Below are 19,338 nucleotides of genomic sequence, written 5' to 3'. Positions count from 1 at the left end.
TAAAGTGGTGGTCCCTACCTTCCAGACATTTTTTAGCATGGCAAACTTCAGTTGAGTGACCTTCATCATTGAGATTGCTAAACATATGTTTTAAATTTCTTCTCTAAAGGCCAGAAGTGTAATGGGTTTTCTGCGACATGTTTTAGGGTTCCCCATACCAGGATAACGCTTTGAAAAAGCATCATACTGAGAGGGGAGCTGGGAGTGGAGCCGCGCAGAGCCGGCCAAGCCGAGCCGGAGAGCAGCGCCCGCTGAGCTGCGCTGCACGCGCGCCCGTGCCCTTCCCTGAGCCTGTCCCGGTCCCCCGCGCAGTGGCCGCAGCGCAGCGCTGACATCACCGCGCTCGCGGGGCTCCCGGCAGCGGGGAGCCGGCCTTTATTTCTTGTGGCAAAGTCAGTCCCCTCTCCCTCACCCTTCCGCCTGGCCTCGGCTCACGCCCCCCCTCACCCGTCCACCTCCGAGTTTTGCTCCGGAGGGCTTTGCAGGGTGGGGGCGCGCAGGGAATGGCCCGGGGTGCAGCTGGGGTGTCTGTGGGCTCGGGAAAGGGCGGCGGCGGGGCGCCTCGCAGCCGGGGGTGGGGGGCGGAGGGAGGCGAGGGGGAGGGGACCCCGGGTCCGAGGCTGAACGTGCGGGGTGTGGGAACATCCCGCGGAACCCAGGGCGCGTGGAGGGCGCGGGCAGGGGCTCACCGTGTGGTCCCCCAGCCTCCGCCCGCGCCCGTCCGCGACTCCCTCCAAAGCTCCGGGAACCTCGGTGCTCTCCGCGGGCGGCAGCGTTGCAAGGAGAGAAAGGCAGCGCCGAGGCTGCGCGCTCCCGCCCCCCACCCCCCAGCCAGGCTCCCGCGTCCTTCCCCCGCCCCCGCCAGGCTCCCGCGTCCCCCCTCCCCAGGCTTCCGCTCCCCCCCCAGCCAGGCTCCAGTGTCCTTCCCCCTCCCCGCCCCGCCCGCCAGCCACCCCTCCACGGGCGGGGTGCGAGCTCACCGGCGCAGCAAACTTGGAGCAGGCTGCCGGGTCGGTGGGAAGAAACTTGGGTTATTGGATCTGGAAGAGCATCCCTCTCCGGGTCCTGGAACCTGGGAGCTGCTAGGGCGGCTGGCCTCTCTGAGCAGTGGAAGAAAGCCAGCTGGGCTTGGAGAGTCCTGGGGGCATGGGGAGAACCTGCCTGCCGCAGTGCCTGGGGCGAGGATTGCAGCGGGCCTGGAGGCACACAATGTCTTGGTCACAGAGCTGCGGCGCTAGGGATCCGAACCTGGTGGAGACCCAGGACTGATCCCTGGACCGGGACCCTTGGGGCCTACCGAACATTTCAGGGTGGTTATCTTGGAGATGGTACATAGGACCTGGAATTGTCATATCCATTTCTTTGGCAGGTAACAGGAAGAGACACTTTCTTTTTCTGTCTCTCTCTCTCTCTCTCTTTTTTATGCTTTAAATTTTGCAGCAGTGTACAATATTGGATAAAGAATCTGAGACTTATTTTTTTAAAAGTCGGGTTAAAGTGATACTGGAAATTCTCATCTTGTATGTCACTAAAATAAATGTTCTACGTTGAATGGCTGATTTTTTTTTTTTTAAACTGACTTGGACTTTGCATTTTCCTTTAATGTGCTGTATGTTGGTTTTCATTATGATGTGCTCAAGCTAAATGATAATCATTGCTGAAACCCAGAATTTGGTCAGGACTGGGGAGTAGCCACTGGGATGGGACCAAAAGGACAAAAGAAATGAGGGAACTGGTGGTAATTTAGAAGGTCCCTGCAGCGCACATATGATAAAACCACATGTGCAGTTAGGATGTAAATTTACTGTATGTGGCAGCTCCTATTTGTAAATAAGGCAGGTTCCCTGTATAAAGCTGGTGTTATTATTCACACCCAAAGAACAAACACTCCCCCCCCCAGTTGTTGTCTTTAAAAACTCCAGCTGCTCATGAATATAGGGTCAGGGAAGGCCAGCTAAATGTTTCTCCTGTGCTTTCTCTCCAGCACAGCCAGAAGAGCTGTTTCCTATTCTTTTTTTTCAAGACTGGGGTTTGCATCATACATTCCAAGTGGCATATGTGTGCTCTTTCCTGTTTCAGGCTGTTTTCTGGTAGATCAGTAGCTTAGAGGAGGCCATGGTCCCTGCCCCTAAACTATTTGTTATCATGTCTCTGCACGCTAGGGATTGCTTAAGATGCCTGTGTTATGTCACAATGAGAAGTCAGTTAACCTTTTTACATACACACTTTGTTTATCTGGGTGAATCAATAGTTTTCACCTTTTATAATTTTTCACTGCCAGATTGTGATACTTTTGTTTGTTTAAAGGATTTTGTGTACATAAGGGCAAAAAATATCGTTAGGAGTTTTGTTTTTTTTTTAATGTGTTTTAATTCTCTAGTGAAGGTAGGTACAGGTTTTGTTAGAGGCATTTTGCCTTGAAGCTGTCAATTTTGGATCAGGATTAACACCTTATTGTGATTAGACCTAGCATTATCTGAAGGAAGTGGCCCACCCTGTGCACCTCAACCCAGCCACTCCTGGAGGGTTTGGGCGGGTTGGGACAGCAGATTTAAGTAATCCTGGTACCCTGGGCCAAGTTACAATTTTGCTTATGTCCTGAAGGAGAAATTTTTAGAAAAATTCTTCAAGCAAAGCATACCATACCGAAAATCCCGAGATTATTTCTTTTTAAAGACAAAGACTAACTTATCAGAATAAATTTTAAGGACAAAAATTTTACTGTATTTTAGATCTGTTGAATTAAAAAAAAAGAAAAGAAGAACTAGCAAAAAGTCCACTGAATGATAGTTTAGAAAGTTTTAATCTTATATTTTGAAAACAGAATGCTAGTAGCATGTGTGTGTGTGTCTGTGTAAGGGTGTGTGTGTAAGGGTGTGTGTGTGTGTATGTGTAAGGGTGTAAGTCCTCTCCCCCATGATACTGAGACTTGAACCCAGGAACTTCACACCGAGCCCCAGCTTTTTTGTATTTTTTTAATTACTGGGACTAGGTCTTGCCAAGTTTCCCAGGCTGGGTTTGAATAAAGTTCACCTGCCTCAGCCTCCCAGAGTGGACCACTATACCTGGCTTCCTGTCCTATTTTAATAACAATTTTTTCATGATTTCAGGTTTCAAGTATCAATGGTAGGTTAAAAAATATCTGCTTTAATTATTTAAAATCTACTTTATCAAGTTATTTTTCTTTTGGTTCTTCAGAAACTGAGCTTTAAAGAAATGGCTGGAAATGAAAACTGGCAAATAAACTTACTCTGGTGTTTTCTTTAAAACCTAAAGGATGGCCTGCAGTGTTCACTGCTAGAATTAGTTCAGAGTTGCTGAAGCAGCAAATCAGGTCAGGTCTTCTATTCTCAAATATTGATGAAAATAGGATTTTGGATTTAAATACCACATCCCACTATATTTCTTTATGTATAAAGAGAAAGTATAAAATATGACATTTGGAAAGTTACTAGGATCAAATAGTTGGCTGGTGGTAATCTTTCTTGAAAAGTGACGGGAGTTTTAGAAAATCCCAGTAAGATTTTTCCTTTTTCTTTTGGGAAAAGCAACTTTGAAATATTAAGCTGACATGTAGAATAAGAAAGTTTTAGACTGAAATTCGTAAGTAATGAAAACTGAAAAAGGGTTTTTTTTTTTTTTTTTGGTTTTGATTCTATCCAACTATATTTGGAAGACAGTCTTTATATGGCCTTCGCAAATCATTGTTTCCTCTTTGGTGAGGCGGGGAAGGTGGTAATATGAATGGTTAGGAGTTTGTGTGTTCTGAGAAAACTTTGCAAAGCTGGGCAAGTATGAACCTCTAGTGCCAGGACTCCTGGAGGCTGAGGCAGGAGAAACACTGGAACCCCCAAGTTTATTACCAGGCTTGGCAACATAATAAATCCTCTTGTCAGAAAAAAAAAAAAAAAAAAAACTTAACAAGCTTTTAAATGGCTGAGGAAAGTTACATTATCTGGTAGTTAGTATAATTACTATTCAACTTTTATTATGTTTCCATCCCTCCTTTAGATACTTTCCAAATCCATATATTTGCTGTAAAATGGTACCTTTCGTGAAGATAGTATTTCTTGCGGGCTGTTTTCACACCAGTTGTATTTAAGGAAAATAAATACACACAATCTCATCCTTTGAAAACTAGGAATTAACTAGGAAAAAAAATGTATGTCAATGAGCCTTTTAACTGGCCCTGCATTCTGGAATGTAACCATCTTCACTGGCACATTAAAGAAATTATCTGTAAAATAAAGAAAAGAAAAAAGAAAAAACATCATATTATTTTTCTTTTCTGAAAGTATTTATAGATTTTAGGGATGGGCTCTGTATATTTTAATTGGAATCTTACAGCAGTTACAAAACTGAGATTTCTCTTTAAAATTCCCTTTATAAATTTGAAAACTACAATTGTATTTACTTTGAGAATAATTCACTCTAGCACACTACATGTTTCTGAAGTGACCCACACTTCAATTTACTATTCTTGACATTTGTTATTTGTGAAAATAAATATATGCAAACATAAGGTGATTTTCAGGAAATATGGAGTGGCTCTACTTCCAGTTTTTCTTCATTTGACTTATCATTTGTTGGTGACTTCATGATATAGGGGTGTTAATAGGATTCCTTTGGATAACCTGCATGATGTGAAGACTTCCACATATAAAACTCTCCATAAAATTGTTTCCAACACTATAAACCCATTTACTCATGCTCTGCACATACAAAGATGAATAGGCCGCATATAGGAAGGTTTTACTTTGGGGATTCATAGCAATGCCAAAAATATAAAATGCACAGAGCAATGTATATGGCTAGTCAGTAACATTCACAAATACAAATTACACCATTGGGAATTACTGCTGTACTCTTTCTAGGTCATGGCCACATGCTGTATCTACACAACCAGCTGTATCAATATTTTTATCAAGCCCTTCTCCCACCAGAGTTTTTTGACAGTTCATGACAAGTGAAATAAGAACATATTGTGTTTTGAAGACCACATTTATCTGACTACAGTTATGGGGTTTTTTATAATAAAGAATTTTTGTATCTAATTTTGTGGAGACTCTAATACTAGAAATAATTATTGGTGTAGCCTAGCAAGATTTATCCCAGGGAATGACTAAATACAGAGTATTCTCCATTGTCACACACCAGTATCATGACAAAGGATGGCATTAGAAACTTGCATCAAAAATAGATTTTTCCACTAGTACGAAACTAGAGATTGTCATAATTGTTCACTAGTGTTTTGCAATTTTAATGCCACATTTTTAAGAGGTATTATGACAGATCATTTAAAAGTTTCTCTCCCTAAAAGAATAAAAAAAATTTTTGTGAACTTGTAATGATAAAATCATTTGTGCAGTTCCTACAAATCTGAACAATTTAAAATTTTAAGTAATTAGTTTAAATAGTCTTTTAATTAATTACAATGTTTAGAATGTGTTTTCAGAGTACTATTTCTTTGCTATATGGCTGTTTGTTTTTTCCATTCATATATATTAAAAAGTATATTTAGATAGCTGCTTTCATATGTATAAAACAATGTTTAAGAAGTTTACATAGTAAAAGAATTCTTCATTGTTTTATAATCCTTGATTATAAAAAAGTGAAAATTAAACAGTGGATGTTGAAATGACAGTATTATTGTCAGAATATTATGTATATTATGACTGAAAAGCCACTAGGAGCTCAGAAGCAAGAATTATCTGACAATGAATTAAAAAATAAAATAAGAAAAGAAAGAAAATTTCATTTGGTCAGTAGTTTGTTGACTGCAAAGGTGTTTCAGGTTTTTTGATTTGCCTTAAATAAAAATGATAGACAAACTTATAATACAGGACCATCAGAAAACTTTCATTGCTAGTGTTTTTTTTAATTAGTCATTGAGAAACTATAAAAATATATGCATATATTACTTCCTTTAGATTTCTTAATTCTTATTCAAATCACTATATCACAGGTTCAGTGATTATCTGTGTTTTCTGAAGGTGGGTTGTGTCAGATTTTGTTGCCTTGCCCAAATACTAAAAAAAATTAGTTGAAATGGAAAGACATTTTTGTCTCATGGCAGAGGTTTCAGTCAGATGGTTCCATTGCATTAGGACATTTGCAGGAATATCGTGGCATTAGGTCATGGTAGAGGAAACCTGCTTCTCTTATGACAGCCAGGAAGAAGAGACAGCAAGATCCAGACAGGAATGAGGTAGAGACCAAATACACCCTTCAAAGCCGGTGACCCCAGTCACTGCTTTAACTAATTATTAATTACTATAATTCCTAATAAGATCACTCAGCTAATTAACTCCTCAATGGATTAATCTACTTGATGAAATTGGAGTGTTTATGATCCACATATACACTGGCTTTTAACACTCCTAATTAGGGATTAAACTTTGAAAAAACTTAATCTTTAAGAGGCATTTTAGATTCAAATTGTGGCAGGAGATTAAGGTTGCATTAAACTGGACAACCAACTCTGTGGTGTGTGCCACATCTCGTGGAAAAGTGCAGTTATCATTAGGAAATGTGTGTTTCTTTTAAAAAGAAGATGTGTGCAAAACACTGCACCCAAAATGACTCCAGGAGGCCAGGGATACATCTCATCTATACAGTGTCTGCCTGGCAAATGCAAGGTCCTGATTGGTTCCTGGTACCAAAAATAAAATAAAATAAAATGCCTCTAGGCTTATGCATCTGGAGCACTGTTCGGGGGAGCAATTAGCAAGTGATCGTCTCAAATCTTCATTTACAAATGGCCATACTAATCAAATGATGTTGTTCTTGATCATTCATTTATATTTGAAAAAAGGACAAGATAACTTTTTGATAGGACAATTTGCATGTGGTGAGAGGCCAAGAGAGTTTTTTTGAGAGAAAAAAGTCACAGAAAAGAAAAAAAGCAAAAAGGCAAACAATAACAAACTCAATACAATAACAGTATAGGTTTCCAAAACAGGATGATAAGAATTTGACAAAGGTTGTAATATTGCATATTGTTACCTTCAAAGGGTGGCTTAGATTAACAGTTATAGACATGTAAAAATGATCTAATCGTGTAAGTATTAACTGTTCTTTTCCAATAACCAATACTATTAATAGTATATTCATTTTAGTTATGTTATGTATATATATGTGTATATATGCATACATACATATATGCATATATATACATATATATACATATATGAATGAATTTCTGTTTTTTTTTTTTCATTTTACTTTCTTTTTTTCCTCCTTTCCCCTATCCTAGTTACTTTTCCTCTTTGAGCAGTTAGTTCCTGACCTTACACAGTTTTGGATCATATATACATTTTCAGTTTCTTACACCAGAGAGACAATATTTACACATGTGAGTTTGATGTATTTTATTTATTAGTAAGGTCTCATTACATCATCTTACTTATAAAAGTCTCAATGTGATTTTTTTATAGCTGAAGGGTATTCCATTGTATAAAAATACACGTCTTTTTTATTCATTCCTTGATTGATGGCCACTTAGGTTGTTTCCAAGATTTGGCTATTATAAATTGTGCTGCTAAAAACATGGGTGCACATATATCACTGTGGTATGATGTTTTCAGTTCTTCTGGGAAAATGCCCAGAAGCAGGATAGCTGGCTCAAATGAAATCTCCAATTCTAGCTTCATGAGGAGTCTCTCCACTGATTTCCACAATGATTGCACCAGCTTACACTCCCACCAACAGTGGAGAAGGGTTCCTTTTTCCTCACAGTGCCTCCCGCATTTGTAATTGGTTGGTTTCTTGATCTTGGCCATTCTTTCTGGGGTGAGATGGAATCTCAGTGTTGTTCTCATTTGCATTTCCTGAATGATATTGATGTTGAACTTTTTTTCATGTATTTACTTGCCATTTGTATTTCTTCAGCTGAGATGTGTATAGTCATCTCAAATACCCATTTTTGGGTTGGGGTCTTTGAATGTGGGGGGCCTGATTTTTTAAATTCTTTATATATTCTAGATAGTATTCCTTTGTCTGAGGTGCAGTTGGCTAAGATATTTTCCCAATTTGTAGGGTTTTCCTTTCATTCTGTTGGAGATTTTCTTTGACATGCAAAAACTTTTTAATTAGGTGAAATCTCAGTTGTTGATTCCTGCAAGTACTTCTCATGCAGTTTGATTTTTGTTCATGAACTCTCTGCCTACTCCTATGTCACACAGATTTCTACCCACTGTGTCTTCAAAATGATTTAGTGTTTCTGTTCCAATATTTAGATCTTTGATTTCTTTTGACTTTCGTTTAGTGCATGGTGATAGACATGGATCTGGTTTTAGTTTTTGGCATACAGAGAGTCAGTTTTTCTAGCACCACTTATTAAAGAGACTGTCTGTCTTTCAGTGTACATGTTTGGCCCCTTTGTCAAAGATGAGGTGGTTGGATGTTTTTCTAGTTGTGGCTATATCTTTGAATCTATTTCATTGATCTCCAGGTCTGTTTTTACTCAAGTACAATGCTGATTTTATCACAGTAGCTTTATAATATACATTCAAGTGGGAGATTGTGATGAATTCTGCCTTACCTTTGTTACTCAGAACTGCCTTTGCTATTCTAGACCTCTTCAGGTTCCAGATAAATTTTAGGGATGATTTCTCTAGATCTGTAAGGTATGCAAGTGGTATTATGATTGGCATTGGATTAAATCTGTATAACAACTTTGGGTGAATGAGGTCTAGAGAGTTTTTATAGGGCAATTGTCCCAATTTCTTATTTACATGGGATAGGAGTTTTCCAAGGCATTTTGATAATAATTGAGCCTTTCTTTTTATCCTTTGGGCCGCTGTGAGCCTTCTTCACCAGTGTATTCTTGCCCTATAAATTGAATTTTGTTTTCTGCTTTCTGTTTTCAACAAGTCTACATTCTTGCTGCCTTTTCTCTGTGTCTAGTCCAAATCTCTGTTCAAGACATCATTCTTGTGAGTAGCATTGTTGAAGTCATAAGCAAACTCAGATTTATTATTCTGTCATTAGAAAAAAATAAGGAAATTCACACATAATGTTGCTCTACTCATATTTATTGAATGAATAAAACTTTTTATGAAATGAAACTTAATGTATTTAGTGTATGTGGAAAAAAGAGAGGAGGAAGAGTGAGAGAGAGAGAGAGAGAGAGAGAGAGAGAGAGAGAGACAGAGAGAGAGAGACAGAGAGAGAAAGGAGTTAATAAGTTGTGTTAATAGTTGTGGCTTGGCAAGTCCGGTACCAACATCTAGTTTCCTAGATTCAATTTAGGTAAGTCATTATAAGTAAATAAGAGCCTTATCCTTAATCATTGCAATATATTTCCAGTGAAAAAGTTTTTGTGTTTAATTCACTAAAAGCAGTCACTGGATGTAAGTTTTAAGGTCTATGAGGATAAGGACTGTGTTTGCATGACCCACGATTATAGCCACCGTGTTGATTCCAGATTTGTTTTCAGAATAGATAATCAATACATTTTAAATGAGCGACAAATTTAATGAAGACTTGGTAGCAAAACTTTCAAAAGTAGCTAAATTTTACAACAGTGCTAGGAAAATTGATATGCAATCATGTGATTTATTCATTTACTAAAACATAAAAAAAGAACAAAAATGATAATACAGAATTTCAGACTAGCATAATAGGACATTAGCAATGGTTAGTATATCACATATTGTTATCTTTGAAGTAGTTGCTCAGATTATGAGTTTTAGGCATGAAAAAATAAACACTGAGTTTCCTTCTGTGTGTATGACAGTGTTTGACACTGGGGGATAAGAAATAAACAAAAGAGAGTAAGTTTGACTACACGCAGCTTACACTTTGAGTGAGAAAACAACAAGCAGTGGGAGTGCACGTGTGCTGCGTGACTGGCATCGGAATCGACCACTTCCAAGTGTTCTGGTAATCTTGGGCCTTCCCTGCAATAAAAGCAGTGTATCCCTCCATGTGTGATATAACATGCTTTCGGAAAGGTAGTGGCATATTATTTCATAGAGCAAGCCTCCAGAAACCTTGTATGTTTTTCTTGACTGCTTTGTTCTTAGGTCTCTGCCATACTTTGATTTCTGTGCAAACATGCCCAGAGTAGACTAATGTATAAGAAAGAAAAGTGAAATGTGGTTGGCTGCCACTCAAATCAAGTGAAAGTCTGAAAAACTTCTAATTCTCAAATAACTTAAGGTGCAGGGGTAATATAATCCTAGCATTATGTGCTCCTGAGATTTTTTTTTTTACCAGTTATACTGTATTCTACAATAGGTTACTGGCACAAAGCAGTCTTAATATTATAGGTAATTAAATTAGGTAAAAATTAATAGGTAGTAAGAAAGGAACAGGCCCAGGAGGAAGTCAATGTGAAAATGAGAAATATCAAAACAGACTGGACTTATCAGAGACTCCTACAGTGAGAGCCAATCTCCTGTCAGGTGCTACCGTGCACAGAAGAAAGAAAGAAAAAGAAAAAGAGAAAGAAAGAAATGAAAGAAGTGAGAAAGAAAAAAAAAGAAAGAGAGAGAGAGAGACAAAGTGGTGGTACAAGGGGATCCAGGATGACCAGTTGTTCACAAGGCTACACAGCAGCCACAAGGAAACTTGACCTCAGCATTTATTGATGGGGGAGGGGATGATCGGATGACAGTAATTTAGCAGGTAGCCGTGGTTTTATACTAATGAGAATCTTGCCCTGGAGATACTTTACTCTTCATAGTTTTAAACTTAATCTTAGTACATGGGAGAGGATGAGTTGCCCCTATAGGGATAATGGAAAATCTCAAAAGTGTGATACACAAAATTTCAAGCCTCTGTTAATCTCTTATGGAAGTGTGCAACACTAGCCATTGTGATTTTTGGTCCCTAACATGAAGGTGCATCTGAAGAAGGCAAGGCCTCAAGATTAAAATACAATGTACAGATTTACATACATCCCTAAAGAGTGAATGGGACTTAAGATTACATTGTAATTGGTATCATCCAGTCCATTAAAACTAGATATGTATTGGACACCCAATGGGTGACCCGAACAGCTGGACTTATCCATTCTCAAAATGTTCTTGTTTGAGAAGTCATAGATAACCAAGGCTAGTGATGTCAGTCCCATAGCCTGGCACTCTGCTTCCTATTGGATCAATAAGAGCTAAGTGGTTATATTTATATTCTTGTTGATTGATTATAGTTTGAACCATGTTGTATCCACATGCTGGACAAGTTGTATTTCACAGAGCCTTCAGTGACAATCCATTTCTGAGACTCCTCTTGTCTTTCAGAGACTACGTCTTAATAAATCTTTCCTACGCTTCACCTGCTTTGTCTTCTAGAATTCATTTTCAAACTTGGCACATCTGAACACGAGCAGGTTTGGTGTTATACTTTTCCTGTATCATTATCACATTTTAAGTGGTGATCGTTGCTAGGGTGAAACAATAAAAATAAAGCAGCTCAATGAGAAAATGTTGAACTCATCACATATTCACTGAGAAAGTGTAAAAAGTGAAGAGAAATTTGTGTAGAAATTAAGAATAAAGTTAGAATTCCAATTTAGTATTTCTTTTGGCTTAGCTACACACTAAATAGGCCAGTTTCCTGCTTCCTGGTCTTCTTTCTCCTCCACACTTTAGAAAATTTGTAATTGTAATTTCTGTATGAGATGTAAATATTTTTTAAAAATCCTTGGTGATTTTACAAGAGTGTTTCACTTGAAGGATGGAGAGGCAATCCCTCTGAAATGCATAATTTGATATAGGGCAAAGAAACTAGATGTCCATATGTGTTGTGTTCTCTAAAATTGAAGATTGAATTTTTGAAACAACAGACGTTAAGAGCAGAGAAAGAAAATTTCTGTCTGAGAGATACACAGAAAGGGTCCCACGTGGATTGCCCAAGAAAGCCACAAGATGAGGCAGGTCCAACCTGGGAAAAGTGGGCACACAAGATGAGCAAGAGGTGGGACAGAATTATGGTCAACCAGTAAGATTATGAGTCTAATTGCTCAGGTAGCATTGATTAACTTAAGGATGAGGGCCTTTGCTTGTAGCAGCTGAATTAGTGGCCCCTTCTGGCTTCCTCAAGGTGATGTGTATCCATGCAGAATATCAATCCCTGGTGTTTATCTTTAGGGTGTGACTGCATTTGTTTTGTCTTTCCTTTTGAGATCTGGCCCAAGGTGCTAGGTATTTGTTTTCCCTTACAGTTGCAAGGTATATGATCATGCTTATAACTGTCAAGGAAGATAGAATCTGTCCTAATGACTGAACATCTATGGGAGTATAAGAATGTAATATAGTTCTAAGTATGAAATTATCTCCTATCCTCAAAACAAGAGAAAGTAATTTTAAAGGTTCTATATGACATTCATAGAGAAATTTGTATGCTGCTGTTTGAAAACCAATGTAGAATTTAAATGAATAATATTAATTATTATGATACATTACCCAGTTCCACTAGGAATATGATATCGAGTAGAGTCTCTGATATAAAGGCCTTAACATTAAGACCAGTATCATCTTCAAGCATAGGCCACCACACAGATAAGCTGTGAGATATCTGACATATAAAGATAAAGACATATAAGGAGATATAAGCAGATAATTGTGAATAAAAGAAAGGCAGAAAAGATTTTTAGAATATGGGTGGAGAAAGGACTGAATATATAACAATATAAAAATTTACTAAGCTTTTGGAGTAGCTGAGAGAATGAATTAAATGTAAAGAAGACATCAGTAAGAAGGGAGTAGAGAATGTCTAGAGAAACATAGCAGGTATATGACAGTTGGCCTTTTTCTTTCAAAAATGACTTTCAGTGTAGTCCACAGGACAATGAGCATATTTATCTTGTTTCTGGTCTTTTTGAGAAATATTAAGAACACTAACTTTTCCCCTTATTTCTTTTTCTTTATAACTGCTGTTTATTTTCTCTTATAACATTATAATAATCATTAAATATATTTTCAATATTAATGAGATATATGTATCCCAGCATAAGATTTAATTACCTGGTAATGATAGTACCAATAATAAGAAATACTGTTCAATAGTGACCTGATCCAAATTCAGTTTAGATGTTATGCACTGCCAAAGTATTTACCCTGCTTCCTGGGCTGCAACAATTATCCTAAAAGAAATCAGGTAACAGCTTTTGGTATGGAGTGTTACTTTTAATTACTTTTCTCTTGTTCCTTAGACAAAATGCCCAATGACCACGTTAAAGAAAGTGTTATTTAGCTCACGGTTTTTAGACTGTGTAGTTTGTTTCAGTCCATAATCAGCTGGTTCCAAGGCAGGTAGCCTGACTGGGGGCAACAGTTCAAGGCTGCAGAAGACAACAAAGCAACAACAGCAAAAAGGGGAGAACAAACCTCTTTTCCTCTCTTATATTGTACGCAAGCTCTCCACCTTCTGCTGGTCTAACACTCACACCCTCTGCCCCTCTCTGGCACAGTCTCAGAACTTTTCCCAAGTGAGGACCCTGACCCCCTGCTGAGTCCCTTAAACTTCTAAACTTTTCAAATTGACACAAACAATATCCTAGAGCCCTAAGGGCATGTCCTCTACACTCTAGGATGTAGAAGTGCTGAGTTATCCATATAAGCTGCTAAATTTCTCTAGTCGACGCACTGCAAGGTTTTGGGGAGCAAGAAAGACCCACGGAACATTTGCTGTTAGTGAATTTTGCTGGATTGACATACCTGGTTCAAATTATTGTAAGTATTGGCTCCTACTGGCTTCTCCTCATTCTTTTTTCAGTTGGTGGTGACATTTTAATCACATGGTAGAATGGAAGTCATAGACAAAGCATTCGTGTGCCCTTTTTTTCCACTTATTGCCTTCTGGGAGATGTGTGGATGATGTCTGGTAGATGAAATCTTCATTCCCTCCTCAAATACATCCTGAAATCCGAGGAGGGAAAAAGCAAATAGTTTTAAAAAATTCATTCTTTAATGTTTGTCCTTACATTCTCTAACTTTGTCTCCATCCAGGAATACCAGGTTGAATCAATAATCAAAATTGCTACACATATTTTTGTGAGTGTAAGTATCATGTACTTTTTTCATAGTATAGGCAATAAGGGTGTTAAAGAAAATTATGGAAAAATATACTTAGTTATACTAGGAATTCAAGGAAGTTATACTAGAATTCAAGGAAGTCAAGGCATAAAAATGGCATTCAAGAAGTAAAGTTACACATATATCCTATTTAGAAAAGACATATGTTGTAATACTCATAGATGGAAACCAAGTTGTCATTGAATGGGTTCAGACATGCTAAGGACAGATAAAAGGATTCTCTTTTCTGAAGGATAAATAACTTTGTGAGATAGGACAGTTTTTCACCAAATAAATATTTAAGCTATAAACAAAGACAATATTCTTTGTGAGCACAGCAGAGCATCTCTCAAATAGTTGGAAATTATCTGAATTTTATGAAATTTAGCTAAAATTTCAGACTAATTGTGAAGTACTTTGGGGATAACCAGTGACACCAGAACATATTCTTTACTACCTATTAAACTATAACACTGAAGAATTAATGTACTTTTTCTGTATTTTTATAACAAATAACTGAAGCAAATAGAGAAAAATAGAGGCAAACATAAAGACAACATAGTGCAGAGACACAAGGAAACATACAAGGTTTAATTTGAAATGTGACTTCAAGGTTTACTTGAAATGATTGTAGCCATTTGACTGGGCAGAACTAACAATATTTGATGATATTAATGGTATGTTAGGTACTAAAATATATTTTCACATTATTGCATTATATTCTTTTGCTGTTCTTACTATTTGTTTGTAGGGAACATCTATACTTGTGTGAGCTGTTCACTGAGAATCTGTAACCCACAGGACAGGCTGAGAGGTCAGCTAGGAAACAGCAGAGAACAGAAGACAAGACTGCAGTGATAGAAAAAGATGGATATCAAGCCAAATGCAACAGCACTGCGTGCTGTCGGGCCACAGCAAAGGATCCCTGTGCACGCAAAAAGAAAGTTGCACAATATGAAGGAAGCAGTAAAAATGAAATGAAGTAGAAGAGACATGCAGAAAGAAAAACGCTCTCGGATGTGTCACAATCATCTTGATTCTTTACCTGAAAAACCTGTATTTTTTTCCTTTGTAATTATCTAATATACTTTGTGTCAAAGAACAAGGACCTGAGTTCCACTTAAAGAAGATGAAGAAGTTAACAGATACCGTTCTCGGGTTTTATCATGAAGTTAGAAATGAAAATTTTCAGTTTCTGGTAGTCATGAACAGAGAGCCTCAGGTAAGCCCCAGAGTGCAGGCAGACAGTCAGGATGCTCCTGCGCAGGCTCCTCAGGTGCAGCTGTGCTGGGGGGAAAAATCATGCTGTTTAGCCTAATGAGGCAAAACAGAATAAAGGCCAAGGTAATTCAGTAGAGAGGGTCTTAAATGCACAGCTGTATCAGCTGCTGACTCCTTCCTACCTGGTCTTCATTTTTTCTCTGTGCAATCTGTTTGCTTCCCTACTGGGCCTGCTAACATTATCTGATTCCAGGCCAAACTGATATTAATCATTTGTTATGAGGTCCCCCAAATAAAATTTGAGTTTGTCTTGTTGGTGTTCCCTGAACTAAAGTTAACTACGTGTGTCAAATCCTAAAGTCCACTTGTTACACCAGCATCAGGCTAAGATGTAAACTCCATTTGAACTACGGAACAGCTGCACTCCTCTTGAAACTCTACATGCACAGAGAGATGTATGTTTGTAAGTGGACACAATAGACAGAGTGCTAGTTGGTGTTTTAAAAGCCAAAACCTGGAATACTTTTCTTTTGACTTCACATATGTAGAAAATTAGGGTGTAAAATGTACACGAGAATAAAATAATACCAAGATGAGTAAGTCCATTAAAAAATGTAGATGAGCAAATGACTTTAGCATTATTAATGCTCACTGGGAATTTGACAGGCCAAATGAGCATGTTTATACTTGGTAACAATTAAAAGGCTTACCATTTTAATCACTGGGACTTCCGGGAGAACATGGTGGACAGATAGCAGCAGCTATGGAGGCTCTCTGAAAGAACCAGCTTGGAATTCAGGAATGGTGCGGAGTAAGGAGTCATGAGCAGGTAGAGATATGCCCTGGTGACCCAAGAAAGAACTGGGCTGAGAGAAACCAACTTGGAGTGCAATCCTGGTGCTATAACAGGAACAGAAAAGCCTCAGTGTGGAAGCTGGAGCCCGCACCATTGAAAGCCATGATTTGGGTGTCCCGCCGCGCCGCCAGCTGCGTCTACATCGGCTTGGCAGGGAGAGAGACTCGCTCTGAGAACGGGAATCGGCGAACAGAGTTGCAGTAGGTGAGTGAGAGAAACTGACACTCTTCCCACGGTTTGGGAGACTCCAACAGAGGACATTCTGGGACTGGGCAGACTTGCGGGAGCAGGGTGCTGAGGCGACTTCAGCCACATACCCCCCCTCTCAAGCGGGATTGGTGAGAAGTGCCTAGCCTAGGTGACACTGCTGGCTGAGACCCACTGGGCTAGCACAACCCAGATCCCAGAGCCTGAGGGTGACCTGGAGGGCCGGCCCCGCATAGGCTGCCTGATCTGCAACTTCCTGATGTGCTGCGGTGGGCGGGAACCCCTAGCCAGCGCAATTCAATCAGACTGTGGCTGACAGGAAAGGAAGCTGGGCCTCCTATATACGCTTGCTTATATAAGGAACAAAGAATATGGGAAGAGGGAGCAACAACAAGAAAGGCCCTTCGGCCCCCAATCCTGAGAAACAGGCAATAGCGGACACTGCACTAATAGACATAAAGCGCCATCTAGAGAGCCTCATAGATCAGTTCAGGAATGAAGTTATTAATGACCTGAAGCTAGAAATAAGCAGAATAGTTAGAGAAATGCTAAGCACCACCCAAGAAAAAACAGATGGTGGAATGGAAGATCAGAAAAAGAGGGGAGAATTGTTTGATGCAGAAAATAGAGAAAGCATAGAATACGTGAAGCAGGTTCAAAGAGACTACCAGGAAACTAAGAACTCTATAGAAAACTGGCATAACAGCTTGAAAGAAACTAAGGACAGACTATCTGAACTGGAGGGCAGATTAGTAATATGGGAGAATGAAATGAAAAACTTCTTAAAAGTAACAAAGAAACAAACAGCAATAATACAAAGACAAGAAGATAAGAGGATCCATAACTTAAGAATTAAGAACATAAAAGAAGAAGTAGGGACACAAACAAATGAACTACAAAAGCTACTCACAGAAATAATCCAGGAGAATTTTCCTAATTTAGCAAAAGGTAAAGAAACTCAGTTGTATGAAGCATACAGGACCCCAGCCACCTACAACCCAAACAGAGCAACACCCAGGCATATAATAATTAAAATTCCAGAAATTCAATACAAGAACAGAATATTAAAAGCTGTCAGAGACAAGAAACAGATCACTTACAAGGGAAACACCCATCAGAATTACAGCAGATTTCTCTGCACAAACCATCAAATCATGAAAGAGTGTGGGGGGAAATAATTCAAGCTTTGAAAGATAATAATCTCCAGTCAAGATTGATATATCCTGCACAACTATCCCTGGAAATTGATGGAAAAGCAAGGTGTTTCCAGGATAAAGTGGAACTAGGGGAATATGCAACCACCAATTCAACTCTACAGAGAATACTACAGGATATTCTAAAAAAGAAAAATATAAAGAATCCAGAAATAGTGGCAGAGAGGCCACGATGAATGGAGCAGAAAACAAAATGAAGAAGACAAACTGACAATGACAGAAAAAGAGCTCAACAGAAATGTAGAGAAGATTGAATGATAGGAACAGCTATTTTGGAGAAAATGATGTCTTAATAGGTAATACTGATTTAGTATCATCTTGTTTTGAAGTCTCATCAAGCTTTTGTTCTTCTGTCTCCATTGGTCTAAACAGGTTGTATCTTATTGGATTTTATTATGTATGATAGTATAAGCAAAAACTTTTAAAGACAAGGAGATTATACAGAAACCATTGTTCGTTTTCTGTTGGTTGATTCTAAATACCCTGTAATGCTGTCATTCTCTTAAATGGTTTTACATTGTTTTGATATATTTGATGCTACAGTATACGAAGTTATACTCAAAGATTTCAAGGAAAGAGACAATATGGTAACTACTTTTATGTCAGGATTATCTTGTGGTGAAACACTATTTTGCTTAAATGGTTATGTTTTGATCTGCACTGTTTTGCTGTTATACCCTCTTTTATCTCAATCTCCACTTCATTATTTACTTTTTTATTTTTATCCTTTTAATTAAGGGAAAAATAATTAAAAAATAGCAGGATGTAGTAACCCACTTTGACTTTCCATTATCTTGATTTAAAGCCCTGTATTACTCTCACCATCTTGTTTTTGACTAATGTCCCCCTATTCTGTTTTGCTTGATAGTACCATGTTCGAAAGTTTAAGCAACAGCTGTGAAGATAGTGAGATTCATTATAACGCCCATTCTCATTGACTATTATCTACTTTTGAAGACCTATAATGTCTCCAATGTTTTGGCTTTGTCGGTTTTGTTCTTTACTGTTTTGTTCAATTTTATTATAACTGATGATATAGGCAATTCTATTAGAGATAGCGGGAGGCATTATGGTAACCATTGTTGATCCCTTTGTATTATGCTTTTACATTATCTATTGTGTCCACCCTTTTGATTTGATTGACTCTGTTCTGTTATGTCACATTTGGTTCTACTCCCTTCCAAAAAAGTAATAAGAACTGTGGGAGCAACAAAACCCAAAATGGGTAATTGTCATGGTACAAAAGAGAGGAAAAGAAAGTGCTCTAAATGATATAACTGCATGTATATATAAATGTATAAGATAGATAATGATATCACTGAGTTTTGTTGGATCATTGAACAGAACTGTTTGCAGTCTCACTGTTGGAATGTCCACTTTACAAGCTTTAATTTTGTGACTTGAACAATTATTTCTAAGATGACAATATATAATCCATTAACTAGTGATTTCCTACTGTTTATTTTTTTCTGTAAATCTGTATAACTTGTACCCTTTCTCTGCTTTTTTTTTTCTCCTTAAATAAAATTTAAAAAAAAAATCACTGGCAGAACTGGACATTCAGTGTTTTCCTGGATGACAAGGGTTTTCTTGCTTTTTCAGTTTGGCTTTGTTTTGGTCTAGTGAACTGCACCAGAGTGTCTTCAGTGTAGAGAAGATAACAATACACTACCACAGTGTTAGTAACAATACCTTGTTACTAACATTTAGTAACAGTATCTCAGAGTCTCTCTACAGCTTGAGGGGAAAACATTGCTGCCATTCCACCCTGAGGAAAATCTACAGTAACAGAATGTTTCCGGAAGTAGAAACATCCTAC

The 19,338-nt window shown here is 38.3% G+C and overlaps 1 long non-coding RNA gene across 1 annotated transcript; it reads left to right on the top strand.

Annotated features, from left to right (window-relative positions):
* The first annotated feature begins 916 nt into the window (after nucleotides 1-916).
* Nucleotides 917-17,252, top strand: LOC106026087 (uncharacterized). Its single transcript, XR_001199724.3, has 3 exons — nucleotides 917-1,369; nucleotides 13,956-14,006; nucleotides 14,773-17,252. It is a non-coding gene; the product is annotated as an uncharacterized LOC106026087 (long non-coding RNA).
* The last annotated feature ends 2,086 nt before the right edge of the window (nucleotides 17,253-19,338 follow it).

This window comes from Cavia porcellus, unplaced genomic scaffold, assembly GCF_034190915.1.
Source record: "Cavia porcellus strain 051 isolate PalLab524CR breed Dunkin Hartley unplaced genomic scaffold, mCavPor4.1 scaffold_15, whole genome shotgun sequence".
NCBI classification, from domain to species: Eukaryota; Metazoa; Chordata; class Mammalia; order Rodentia; family Caviidae; genus Cavia; species Cavia porcellus.
This window is presented reverse-complemented; position numbering and strand designations above follow the sequence as displayed.